The 14,647-nt window shown below is 43.8% G+C and overlaps 1 protein-coding gene across 9 annotated transcripts in view; it reads right to left on the reverse strand.

Moving 5' to 3' along the window:
- The window catches only part of LOC106650567, a 101,827-nt gene that overhangs the window by 69,551 nt on the left and 17,629 nt on the right, over positions 1-14,647 (reverse strand). For 6 of the 9 annotated variants that reach the window (XM_014368654.2, XM_023461718.1, XM_023461721.1 and 3 more), the window contains exon 2: positions 1,869-1,945. The exons of the other annotated variants lie outside the window; for them this stretch is intronic. The gene's annotated coding sequence lies outside the window, so the exon portion shown is untranslated. The remainder of the gene's footprint in view (positions 1-1,868; positions 1,946-14,647) is intronic. 9 annotated transcript variants of the gene reach the window in all.

The raw sequence follows: 14,647 nt of genomic DNA on the forward strand, positions 1-14,647 counted from the left end.
GTATTGTATGCGAGTTCCTTGAATAGAGCGAGAATGTCACGAGTATATCACCTTGATTTGGAGTGACATCGGAAGCTCTTTTTTTACTTACGCATTGTTTAAAGAGTAAATGACAACCTTTTTACTTTTATGACAAAAAAGCTTATGCAATTGATAATGGGAGGATAATTTATCAAAAGTGCGAATTCCCGCGCAAAGCCACGAAAATTGAACTTGGTGAAAGCAAAATACCATACCGAATTTCATGAAGTACAAAAAATAAATCGTAAGGTAAGAAACATCAACAACTAGCTTCGCACCGATCAAACATAATTGAAACTCGACGATGCGAAATTAATCGAGGAAAAACCTTGGACGAGCCACAATGATTACGTAGGGGGGAGTTCACGCGGGCATGCGACGGCAGAGCCTACGATCGATCATTTGTTCACCTTTTTATATATACAGCCACATACACAGGTAGTAGCTGCAGTTAATACAAATGTAGACAAGCGAAAGTCAATGCGGCTCGCGCCCACTCGATGTCGAAGGATTACGATACCGGTAAAACATCGCAGCGAGAGATACGTGCCTGGAAAGAAAGAAGGAAAGAGAGACGTCGAGTAGGGTCCCATTAGCAATTGCGCAATGATCATAGGCTCTCTTCTCGAGGAATTTTTCTACCCGCATTTACACGTGATTCATGGCATTACATATCAGCGATGATGGAGTCGTTTCGTAAGAATATGTAGGTCTACGCATGCATATCTCCGAAATGCAGGAGAATTACCGATTATACACACTCCGTGATTAAAAGCAAAATTCGATAAAGCGAGAGCACGCAACGCAATTCGCAAGGATGGATGCCAGCTTATGAGCTCTTTTTTGCGCCCGTTTCTCTGTGTGTGAGAAAAGGTTGTTTAGCACCGAGAGTCTTGTGTAAGACGTAACCCGTCGATATAACATTCGCGAACGTTTTAATCATCGGCTACCGTTCAATCTCCGTGCGGCAATTAAATAATGAGACTGAAAAGTAAAATCACCCCAGCGAGAGCTAGCGCCTTGCATACCGCAGTCCGCGGAATCCCAGAATACCACGTCGTTCGCACGCCATTGAATTTCAGCAATAAATAACTGCATCTCTCGATGCAGCCACAGGTAAACCTTCGGTAAAACTATCCATTAAAAAGTAAAGGAAAATCGACTTTTTGTAATTTGCCTTTAAAAAGTTGGCAGTTGATTCGATAATGTTATTGACCGCGCGTGAGTCACAGTAAGCGACTAATAAATTAAAGTACAAAAAAAGGTTATTTTATGCGGAATCGACAACAAAAATTGTATACAATTAGGCTTATTTCGTGGAGGCTTGCGTGAAAATTGAGTAATACGTAATCGCGCGAGCGCACCTCGCAGAGTGCACGGTGTGAGTAGCGAGAAATCGTCTGTTATTATGAAAAAAACTACGTAAACGCACTGGAGTTGCGATCTTCTTTCGAAGGCAGGTGAGGAAGGAAAGAAAAAAATAGCCAAGCGAGGATCGTATATACGAGTGCGCATAAACGTTACGAGAGTCTATGAATATCCGGCCTTTGAAGGCACACATATAACGCAGCTATCGGTGCGACGTGAAACAGATCGATCGCGCCACGGCAGCGGTGGCGGCTATTTTGCTCTTTTCTTCGTATATTTCTAAAGTAGCTATCACGCAAACATCGCGCGATTAAAAAAAAAGCATCGCATCATCGCGCGCGCGCACACACATATGTCGCATGGATTTCATTTCATTTTTGCGCTCGCGGTTACTTCGGTACGCCATGGTGGCACGTAGAGCTACACGCCATACGCAGCGCGCGCGCGTAATCACATAATATTTCCTGTTTTGTACTTACACGCAGCGCGACGAGGTGGTCAAATTGAAAATAAACCGCCGATGGATATGTATATAATGTGTAATATGGAAACCGACCTGTAACAGAGAAAAAAAGAAAGAAAAATAAGATCGAGAATCATTATAAAATATTAATATAAATTGTATATGTATTATGTAGAAAATCATTTCCGTAATCATCGCATTACTCAGAAGTTAATTCGCAGCCGCGCAATTTATGTATGCAGTAGCGCAAAATTCTGCAAAATTCGATGTAACGCGCGCCGCTTGAAAATTACGCTCTCGAGCTGCCACTGCTTCTGCTGCGGCATTAGAAAATGCGCATATAATATGCGCGGTACGTGTGTACCTTTATAAAAGTGCAAAACGTAGTCTCGCGTGAAAACGCGCGGCTCGCAACGCGTCAAATAACCGCGAGAAGAGGGAGCTCTAAGAGAGAGAGAGAAGAGTCTCTACTGCAGACACACACGAAAGATATATGTTCTGCATGTAATAAAATATCGTAGCTAGCTACTCGATCTTTAGGTGGCTGCTACTACTCGAGGCGCGAAAAAAGGTGTGTAGGATACCGAGGCCAAGTCGAGTCGTATCTAAATACCGCCATCGCCGACCTGTGTGCTTGGTGGCGGCTTTGGCTTGTCTGCGCCGCGCGCGTTTATACGAGTATGAACTGCGCTGAGAAAATAAAGCATTGCGCTCGCTTCGTTATGCTCGACGCTCAAATTATGCTAATTTCGATTACTCGTGAGCGATAAGGGCGACTGACATACACGCGCTCGTATATGGACTATTTGAATTTTACACGACAACGTGCCACGGTATCGTCGGCCACGAAGGATAATTCAACGGGCAATCGAAAAAGTGCGCGAAATTCGTGAAAACACGCGCGATACTCTCCGTTTTATGAGCTTTCTTATTACGATGAACAAGTATGTGGAACATTGCACGCGAGTCACTCGTGCGATTGAACAAAAAAAGACAAGTGTAGCTATACGCAAATAGGCATTGCGCAAAAGAAGTAACCCATAAGTAGTGTTACGATTTCGCGAAATAACATCGTCAAAGAAGCAACACCTAAGCATTCGCCGGCGAGTTAACTCGTAGAATCCGAAAATACATATACGATTGCGTAAGTGAGCTGTAGTGTAATGCAACTCTTTTATGATGCCTTATAGCTTACAGCTCGTGGCCACGCAATGTGTTAAAAATACAAATTGTGAAAAGTTGTTCTCCGAGCTTTTTCGAGTCTCCTTCGAGACATTGCCTCGCTCTGCTGTTATGACAAAAAAATGCCAATTTCTGTATCCTAAAACAGTCTCCTCCGACGTGCAGATCTTGTAAAAATAATTAACATTACCGGAGAATAAAGATGACAATGTCGTTGACAAGTTGAGCCCACGAGAATTCGTAGGCTCGAGTCGCAAAATTAAATCTCCAAAAAAGTCAGTTCAATGCCATATATAAATACACTGGCGCGTACAAGGGGTAAAAGTAATAATCACGTTGTAACTCGGTCGAGTCCGATCGGGTAGTCCGATTACGTCGTGTCGAGAGAAAAAAGCACGTGGACACGAGCGCGTCGGTGCATATAAGCACAATTAAGCCCAAAAGTCATCCATTATAAATGGAAAGGTGAACGTGTCCGATCTCGCGCGAGCAGGCGACTTTTTTTACATTTAACTTTATTACGGGACGCGCCGAGAGGGATTTAGCCTGTGCGTATATATAAACATATGTGTGTGTACAAACGGAGCTCACGCGCGTCAAGAAATAAATGACGTCGAACGAATTAAAAGTAGCCAACGCCACCACTACGCTCGAGTCTCTCTCTCTCTCTATATGTGTGTATGTTATGGGACGCGATCGGAAGCCCCGAGAAAAAGCTGCAGCGGCAACAGTGACCGTTATGACCGAGCTCGGGCTACCATCTTATACATGTGTGCATGTGTGTGTGTGCACTGCAGCAAGCTGCACGTACACACAGACACGTGGATGCGCCGCGCGCTGCAAAGAAGTTTTCTCACCGACGAGAGCCTCGGCACGTTACAGCGGCATATAAGCTCGTGTGCACCTACGCCGCAATTCCCTATGGAATATACTGTTATGTAGTAGTATATTACACACGAGTTCGAGTACCAGTGGTACAGTATATAGCGGTAGGTTTGTAGCATCAGCCGCTCAGGCGTGCACGTTATAAACACACACACACATACACACACACACACATGAGCAAAGTCCGAAGTCTTTTGCCTCACTTTTGACGAATGTACACGTACATACTATATAGCGCTTTTACATTTGCAGAAGAAAAGAAACGATCGAATATCACGAGCAAAGCCTTCAGTAGTCTGCCAAATTGATTTTTTTCTCTCGATAAATTATAATGAAGCGATTCATCCAACAGACGCTCTTCATTTTTTTTGTTTTTGTAAAGAAGAAGGTCAAGTCATTTGCGGAGATACTTGCTACTCGGTTATTTCATTGTTCTTCGGGTTCTTTCTTTTAAACGGTAACAGGTCGTCATTAGCGATGTATCGCGGGGACAAATCATTTTTGGCCGCTCGCGCTTCAAGCTTATCGTGGTTTTTTCGAGCAGCGCAGGTCCTAAATGATAAATTATCTCTGAGGTTAATTTTATTTCCGCCCGATCTGGTTATTAATTATCATTCCGAGTCTTTGTGCGATTTCGCTTGAGCGAACATTCATCTTTGCTTTTATGAAAAATAAGCCTTGTACTCACTTTAGATCTCGATGGCTATTTGAATCGATCCATTAAATCAATCACATTGCGGAGAGGCCCACCGATCGCAGCTTCTCAATTACAGCAATTACGATAACAGGATTAAATTTTAACCTTGCGTACAACTATTTTTTCCAAGTCGTCGATAGTCCGAACTGTTCTAACATTCCAACTATCTATCGCCGCTTTGTATATGAGCGCGTCCAGCATAAGTCGGCCACCCCGCGCGATTACGGCATTTTTGGCCGAAAGTGTCGTATGTTTAGCTCGCTCGGGAACGTTTACCAAGGGTCAGAAAAAAAATCCAAATCCATGGATCGATAGATTTTTTCCTCCTCTTTCTAGTGGTGTAACTCAAAAAATTCTTAAAAATTGATTTTGAGGTTAAAACTCGACTTGAATGTTCAAGTCCATTTTCCCAAAAAATGTATCCTCCGATTGCAATTTAAACCGCACCAATCGAAAGAGGAGGCAAAAATCTATTGAAAACGATGTTTTCCAGGATGGAGAAATGATAAGAACTATTAAAGATATCGAGATGAATAGCGCGGGACGGCGCGCGCGGACCTGTTTTCCGTGCGCCAGCGGCGGCACACACGCGGCGCCGTGTCTTTGTCTTTTCGACTCCCTCGTAATCGCTTAAAAAGGGCTGGAAAAATAATGTTAACACGTAAATCGATAGATTTTTTTCTCCTCTTTCTGATGGTGTTATTGAAAAAATTCCCAAAAATTTTTTTCATAGTCAAAACTTGACTTGAATTTTTAAGTCAATATTTCTTCTAGTATTTCAATTTTGACCTCAAAATTAACATTACCAATCGAAAGAAGAGGAAAAAATCTATCGATTTACGTGTTTAAATTATTTTTCCAGCATTTTTTTAGCGAGTCGAAAAGACATAGGCAGGAAAAGAGGTCCGCGCGCGCCGTCCCGCGCTATTCATCTCGATATCTTTAATAGTTCTTATCATTTCTCCATCCTGGAAAACATGGTTCTCGATAGATTTTTACCTCCTCTTTCGATTGGTGCAGTTTAAATTGAAATCGGAGGATACATTTTTTGGATAAATCGACTTAAACATTCAAGTCAAGTTTTAACCTCAAAATCAATTTTTAAGAATTTTTTGAGTTACACCACTAGAAAGAGGAGGAAAAAATCTATCGATCCATGGATTTGGATTTTTTTTCTGACCCTTGATAAACGTTTCCGAGCGAGCTAAACATACGACACTTTCGGCCAAAAATGCCGTAATCGCGCGGGGTGGCCGACTTATGCTGGACGCGCTCATATACTCGAACCAGATATCCTGAGGTCATCCTATTTATATGCTTACGTTAACGCTCGCGCACATTAAGGGTCTATCCAGATCCTGATTTTTGATGTTATCTAAACTATCGAAAAATAAATTTAGATCGGTGGCAAGGCCGATAGCGTACTCAGTCAGTATACCTATCTGGAAACCAAATACGAGCGGCAAAGAAAATTATGCGTGGCGATCATTAAAGCGACGGCGTCGATCATCACCAAACAATCTTTCTCGCTCTCGCTTTACAGAGTAAAAGGCGACTGAGGTCCGTCACAGCCGCTCGACCTTCGCACAACAATCGCAATAGAATGTATATTGCATAACGATTGTCATTTTTCTTTAGTATCTCTCATCCGATCACCTACATTTGATGAATGTAATCTGATCGGAATCGTAATTGTTCAATTTAGAAATATAACTGCGAGATCGCGGGATTTTTTTACGAAAAAAGCACAATTCAAAAATGATTGACCCGTTAAAAAAGCGTTCACGGGCAAAAAATAATTTGAATTTATAAATCAGGATCCGTGCGTGTGGACGCCTTACAAGCGTGCACAATGTGACATACGCAACACTCGCGCGCTGTACCGCGAGAAGTGATTTTTTACTAACGAAAAAGCTGCGTGGCCAAAGTGACGCTCGCTTGAATCGGACGAACGAAAAAACAACTCTGTGCGTATACGTGAATCTACCTCTTTGTTCCTCAAACGACGCAGCAGTGGTTTTAATATGTATGCGATGCAGAGGGCGTGTTATGTATGTACGAACGGTGATACTCGAGTGTGTGAACCGCGAATAAAAGTATACTATATATATTAAAACCTCGCAAGATTAATCGTTCGTTGCAGTGCGCGCGCTCTGCTCGCCGAGCGAAAGAACACTTGGTGAAAGCGCCGTTACATAATTCTGAAGAGCTCCGCGCGCATCGAACTCGTACGTTGCGTAGTTTTGCTAAATTGCAGCCCTTATTTTATACTCGGTCGAGAATTCTGATTGATTTCAATCAGTCAATTAAACATCTACGAATGTGTAACTATTACTTGAAAAAATTATCATGTAAGCATATTTTACAAAAAGTTCGAAACTCTCTTCGTATATATATTACGCGCGCACACACGTGCATATCTCGAAGTTTATAGCGCGCATCGGTTGCGCGTACATGTATGAGCCGAGTTGCATAATCCACCTGTACCAGCGGCGGCGGCGGTGGCAGCAGCAGCAGCAGCGCTTCTGGGAAAAAAGAATATCTACAGCTCAAGTCGAGGCCGACCACCTTATCGTGTGTCGCGCGACTATTCCTGCTGCTGCTGTGGGTAACGGTGTGACTATAGGAAGAAAAAAAAAGGAGCACACAGATCGCTACTTTTCAATTACCCCCCTCGCGCGCACGCGATTATTTTATAATAAAGTAGCACGGCGCGCATGCATATAACGGAACCATTGTTGGCGATTTTCGAGTTGTTAATAAATTTCTGACGCACACACACACACACACACACACGGAGTGAATGATAGTTGTTATTGCCGCGTCGCTCCTGTTCTTCATTCATAGTTGAGCAGATTTTAATCACTAAACATATGACTACATGCTTGATGAGACATTGATGTTGGAATGTTGCTTGTGTTTGATCATGATCTAAGTGAGATGGATGGACGAGAGGTTGTGCTTGGTGTCTACCGGACAAATAGCTTCTACACGAACCCGACCGAATAAAATGTTCTCTAGGATAGTACCACACACTCCAAAATTCGAAAAATCGACAGATACATTGGATAAATCGAAATGTGGTTCGTTGCACGGTCGTGTGTCGAAACTGCACAACTGAAATATCTATTCCTTGGCCACTAATTTCTATTTTATTATGCAAGCGAATTTTCATGTACGCGGGCGCCACCGCCGGTACTTATACCGCGCCGCACACAGCGCGTGAAAGTCGTCATAATCTCGGTTGGTGCGAATAAAACTGCACGGGCGTTTCGACAGAGCGCGCCGCGGAGCGCTATACTCTCGCTATACCAGTATTGTCCTCGTAAAAATCAAAACTGCTCACCTACGCGCGCTCGATTCTCCTCATTGTTATATAGGTACGCGCCGTGCTTTTAAATAATAACACGCGGTGTTTTATATATTTTCTCATCTCGAGGACACACGCTCTTTTGTGCACTACATGCGTGTTTTGCAACGGTGCTGCACACGCACGCGCGCAGCACATTTGCATTTATTTACCGTAAAGAGCGCGATGGCGTCGACATCGAAATATGCGACGAACGCCTCGAGAGACCCTGACTCGGATTCGACGTTTTTAAATTTGAAAATAACGCGCTCGAAAATCGATAAATTTTCCAACTTTTGCAATTGCGCAAACTACTCGTAGTATGCGCGCTCTGGAGGGAAATTTATCTCCATCTCGCGCACCTCGCGTATTTATGACGATCGGAATCGTTCGATCTGGAACGCGAACCCCTGTCATGGATAGCGCGCTCGCGTGCTCAGCTCGCACCGCGATTTTTTTCCAACTTTTAAGGAGAAAATTGCGGTTGCAATTTTCACACCACATGCGTGCGTACGAGCAGTGAAAAAGTGATACGTACATCGTGTCATTGAAATGTACGTGCACACATGCAAAGAGCTCGAGCTGCCGGAATTTTTTTTTCTTTTTTTTTTTCTTGCAGTCTTCGAACAATGATTTATTGTTTATGAATGACTGCCTGATATCAAGTGCTTGTAAAAGAATAATTACGGTAAAAATAACTGGCATTGAGATGTTTTTAACCAACTGTTTTTCAGGATACTAAAAAAGCGCTAAATAAAATGCCGAGGAATTTTATTTATAGCAAAATTATGGCTATACGACCAAGTTTATGTGCATTTTTTGAAGGAAAAATTGAGCTTTCACTCGAAAAATGGTTATAAAGAGGTTATCGACGTAAACTTTCGCATCAACGTCACGAGGGAAAAAGACAAAACTTCCAGTCTTGGAGCGCGTATGCAAAATATACGGTGTAGGTAGTGGACGGTACAACAGTAAAGACTTCCTGGTCCCCTCAACTAGGAAAGGGTAAAAAGATGTAATTGCCTCATAGACAGTAGCAAACAAGACCTATCAATGTCGAAACTCAATTTTACATATATCAGTGCGAATCTCTCGAGGGAAACTCGCGCCGCCGCCTCGTTTCGCAATCCCTATAATAGTATTTGCTGCGCTCGCTGCATTGCATATCAAACAGAGACGTATATCTCTCGGCTGCCGAGTGTCTGCGAGTTTAGATGTATGTACAGGCAGCTGGTACATATTTTATATATATGCATGGGCCAACTTTTCTCGTCTGGGCTCGCAACGCAAACAATGGAATAATTCCATTTATTTGAAAAAAAAAAAAGAATCGGTGGAAAAACAAAAGAATCACAACATGCTGTTACAATAACAGTCCGCCCGGAGAAATAAGACGGAAGTATGTGCGTGTTTGTGAGTACACACGCGGTGCGTTGTTGTTATTGCATAATCGATTTAACGGTACATCCCTTTTTTGCAAGTGCGCGCGGGGGCGTCGTTATTATTTTAACGGCAGATCGCTTGATCCTTGTTTATCGGTAGCAAGGCCGGGACGAGTCTTTCGGATGCTTTTACGCTACGTGTAATGCGTAATAATAATGTAATTTTGTATATACAGTTTGCTTCGCTGCACCGTAGGCCAGTTTTTATTTTACAAGTGCCATTAATCGAATCGCGACAAATTATCCGGCGACGATTCGTGTTATTATCAAGTAGGAAGAAGCTGATTTAACGTCCGCGTTCGTGTCCGGCTCTTCTCTCGCGTTCTTCGTCTCTTAGAAGCGCGCATTGTGTCGTTCCTTTCTCTTTTGATTTTGAATGTCCTTATTTTTTTTATAACGCATAATACAAGACGCCGCATTTTTCCTCCTGCAGAGCGAGCGCGTGGCTTCGTTAAGACTTTGTTTACGGCTGCTTGACGTCGAATTAATAATTAACGAGAGAGTCTGCTGCATATGCAACAGTGCGCCCGGGTGTCCTTGGCCCGACCTTAAAATTAATCGACGTGAAAATATTTAGTGCACAATCATTCGGAAAGAGGTCGTTGAGTTTGTAAAAATTCCATATTTTAATGATCCACGCGTTTTTGTGGCTGCTCGTGGCTTCGAGCGAATGCGCTTGCACATTACGCCAGCCGCTAGCTTTTATTTGGCTCGTTATGGAACCAAAAGAATTCGGCATGATAATTTGCCGAAGGTTTTGCAAACTTGTTTGCTCTGTTCAAGCGAGTGCGAGCGAATTTTCGTTGCCCACAGCCCACAGCGTCGGTATACATACAAGTGACACAATATAATACAATTTGTCCTGCCGAGCAGCTAGCTAGTCGACGCGCGTCGAGCAACTTGACCACTATTAATAACAATTTAATCATCTGCCACGCACAAGATAACGGATACCAATTGAAAATAGTTTCTTCGTTTCCGCGATGATATCAAGAAAGTCATTTATCAATCAGTCGAGGCCAGTGACGCGTTGCGGTCTTCGCGCGCATTTGACATAAGGAAGTCAACTTCCTTCTTAATTATTCAATGCGTCGCAATTCATCATTCGAGGGCAGAAATCAGTTAAGCCCTCTACTCCGAGGCGCGCGAGCACGACAACTTTATACTTGAAAAACATGGAGCGCAAAAAAGACGAAGCGTAGAATGAACAAACTTCAAAGCTTGTACGCTAATGTACGAAGGTAGTGCATGTGCGTAAGTGTGCACAGCGTTATACGTATTTCATGCGTGAGTATGCGTGTGCATAGCATAGCACGGTATTATATAGATTAGTGCAAATGCAGCGTAGAGAGTCGTCGTCGTCGTCGTCGTCGTTTCAACAGTGTCAGTATGTCAGTCAAACGTCCGAATCGCTCATCTAGTTTTCCACGAAGCTGCAACGACCAATAAGAGGAATCCATCTGCTTGTATCTGCCGCTGCTGCTGCTGCTTGGCTGCACTTATTTCGCCGTTTAGCTGCGCGAAAAAGGCGCAAGAAACCTACTTTGCGCGCGTACACACACACAGAAACGTACAAAAAGCTGCCACAGCGAATACGTACTGGAAACAGAAATGTAAATCATCGTCTAATGAGTTATAATGAAGCTAGAACTAGAGCCCGAGAGGGAGAGAAAGAAAGAGAGGATACCCACTGCACTCTCTCTCGCTTTATATATATTCTAACCAGTAATGTTAGGGAGAGAGAGAGAGAGAGAGAGGAGCAGCAGCAGCAGGTGCAACACTGCAGCATCAGCACAACAGCATCGTGTGCCAACGGTATCGCGTGTATGTTTTTGCACCTTAAAGAAGGCTTCGCGCGCCGCTCCGAGGGTCATTGAACTCGGGACACGCGTAACCCTGTTGTGTGTGGCGCGCGCAACTCCGTATACCGCGCAGCGCAAAACTTTGATCTGCCTCGATTGCTCTCCTTTTTTATTCATTCTTTTATTTATTTTTCTTTTTGCTTAGAAAAATTTGTAGTTTCGAGTTTTCCTTTGTTCGTTTGACTCGGCGTGATTTAATAGGTCATTGCTCTTCGAGATTTAGGCCATTGATCATGTTAACATCTCTGTAAAACTTCTGACTTATGAGATGCAGTTGTTTCTATTGAACTTTACTAAATTATATAATTTGAAGATAACAAAGCCCACTTACTTAAGAAAGCACTTGTTATTAATAAAAATCCTTACCTTAAAAGGAAAAATGGTACAAAATTAAACTCCAACGAAACAAGAAAAATGTTATCGAGTAATTTGAATGATGTTTTAAGCTACGGCACGCTAATCTAAAAGCGTTTGCAAAGAAAATTAAGAGCGCCTCTCTGCGTGCACGTGTGCGAGTGCACACGATATGTATATATTCGCGTTCGCTCGCAACGAATTCTAAGCGTTCTGCAGTTCGAAGCAACGTCGGTCAGTCGCTGATGCTGCTGCTTCTGATTCCCAAGACTTTTGTTTCAAAGTAAATTGCCGGGGAAAAGCTCGGCTCTCTGTGGAATCTTGGGTTCACTAAAGTCTATCCTCGTCAGTGCCGATCGTTACTCCGCTTATATATATATACGCTCTTCTTTTTTCACCGACACATTCTATCTCTCTTATTATAATGTTGTTTTCTATTATTTTTACTCGGTGGTTTTATTTTCGGTTTCCTCAGACCCTTTCTTCTAGGAGCTTTGACGCTTTACTCTTGTGCAGAAAATGATCTCCCTTTTCTTTTTCCACTCGAGGGTATGTAATTACTCGTAAAGAATTATTCGAAAGGGCTAAGCAAGCTTGGCAGTTTCGTAGCGCAGTCAGCTCCGCGGATCTCGTTAATTGGAACGCGCGTGATTGCGCAATCACACGAGGCGAAGGGCTGCTGCTGCTTCCAACGATATCTTACCGCGCGGCTCTCTTTTTTTCCATTCTCCTCGCGAGCTCTGTATAGAGATTCGAACGCGCGATTCGATGACCCATCTTTTTTCTTTCCAACACTTCGATACGTATAGGTGCGCATTGGCTTGCATCGGCTGTAGAGCTCGGAAGCAGCGACGTCTCCGTGACAGCTGAAGCTAGAGGCGAAAATAAACGTTTCTTTTGCCTCGCTCCTCTCCTCTCTCTCTCTGTCTCTCGTATGCTGTATATGATGGTACACGTCCAGCTCGTATAGGCTCGCTCGCGCATTATAACGCGTTTCCAACACTTTCCGATCGGCGCGCGATCTCTTCTCGTCGCCTGTGTATACGGGGGGGCCGTATTGCAGCGCGCGCGGCTCTGTACAGCCCGATGATCCCGTTTCGTCGATTCGTGACCGTATAGCCGCGCGCGCGCTAGACGCATAAACGGAGAGAGAGAGAGACGACGACGACGAGCCCTCGTTCTTGCTGCCGCGCGCTGCATAAGCCAACTCTATACGTTGCGGTGAGCGTACTTCTTTCGCGCAACTACATACACAACGCGCGCGCGGCTTGCGCGCATGTAGCTAGTTTCACGATGATCATATTCCGGATTGGCGCGAGCGCCAAGCGTTGGAAAATTTATGCTCCTGAGCCTCGGCACTGTATTGTCGTGCGCGACGATCAATGCTATCGATAAGCCAGCAAATTTCTCCCTATATTATGTATACCTCTATATGTATGTGAGCACATACACACACACTCGCGGCTTCTCTATGAGCAATGCGCTAAATGCACATCGAGCGAGATGAATGACTTGGACATCGATCTTTTATCGAGAATTTCATCGGAGCAGCAGGCCTCGCTATTTTTGTCCCTTTTTTCCATTCACCTATAGACAGAAAATAATTTTTAAAGTTCTTTTACGTCATTGCGATGGACACTGGCTCGCGTCGTTCAAAGGTCACGTGTTTCATCGACGAGCAAAAAACCCCAATGTCCAATAATCCAGTATGATTTGGTGATGAAATCGAGGATACACTTCCAAGTCGTCGCTGTGGCGCATTAGCCAAGACGTCGCGCCTGCGAGCCTGCGGACACAGCAATCATCTCACGGCTACGTAAACACAAAAGACATCTTCTCGTCTGTGACGGAGGCACCGCAGATGCGTAGACGCGAGCATCGAGGCAGCAACCGACCCGGGGATCGGATTCTTTGGCAGCTATAGTGACTTCGCGCCAGCTCATTTCCACACGCATGCGCGCAGCGCCGCATACCGTACAATGCATCGAATGCCGGGCTTAGGCTCGGATTCTAAGCTTTGTACTCTATAACCCTCTGCACGGTCGTATTCAAGTACTAATACCTTGTGGAATTTAGAGGAAAAAAAAACAGTGCTCGACGAAAGTCCACGTTGCAGATTTTCTCCGAGCGAGGGTTTCTTTTTCGCGATGCAGAATTTTCGAGTTGAAATTCATAGGACTTTGACGTGATTATTATGCTTGAAATGGTATATAGTTTCAGCCGGAGGTACAAGATATTTTTCTTGTTCGAAACCGAGAAAATATGCCTCGTCGGATACCAGAGATAGCTCGAGTTAGGGTGTTTTGGCTAATTAGCGTCGAGACTTGAGATATATTTTTTAAATTTCAAGCTACGAGGTCTTACTCTCGCGAAATATAGAATCAAAGTTGAACAAGAATAGAGTAGGCAAAGTCTAAATTCGCATGGGCACTAGACAATTATAGCCATTCATTTCGGTCGAGGTGACTTCGGAGGGTCGAGAATTAGAGACAGAGAGCAAGAAAGAAGCCAGAGTGATAAATTTTGAGAAACCTAATAATCCTTGACATTTTGGCAGAGGAATGAAGAATTCGATGAACTTGCTGATTAGCGGCTAAATCTGCCAGCAGCGCGAAAGGAATGTCGTAAGAAGGTCGAGTCGGAGAGCTGGCTCGTGCCTTAGGGCTAAATGCAAACGCTCATGTTGCACATACAATAGCTCAGCAGTGTCGAACACGAGCTCTCTGTAATCTTAATTCAATGAAAGTTTCGAAAACGAAAGATGAAGTTTCTTTCGAGCAAATGAGTTTTCCATTCTGTAAAGTGAGCGACATTAAGAGGTCTCGAGGTGCTTCCGGAATACGCGCGTACGCGTAAAGCCGAGGAGAGGTTTTTTTTTAACATATCTCTCTTTCTCTCTTTTTCTTCGCAGCGATGAGTTGTGGCGATGGCGATGACCACATCACGTGATCCATAACAAGACTTTCTATGTGCAGGAGCTCGAGGCTTCGAGAATCGGTGCACCACTGCCTATAATATATTATA

The sequence above is a fragment of the Trichogramma pretiosum genome, unplaced genomic scaffold (assembly GCF_000599845.2).
Source record: "Trichogramma pretiosum strain Unisexual culture from Peru unplaced genomic scaffold, Tpre_2.0 scaffold4, whole genome shotgun sequence".
Classification (NCBI taxonomy): Eukaryota; Metazoa; Arthropoda; class Insecta; order Hymenoptera; family Trichogrammatidae; genus Trichogramma; species Trichogramma pretiosum.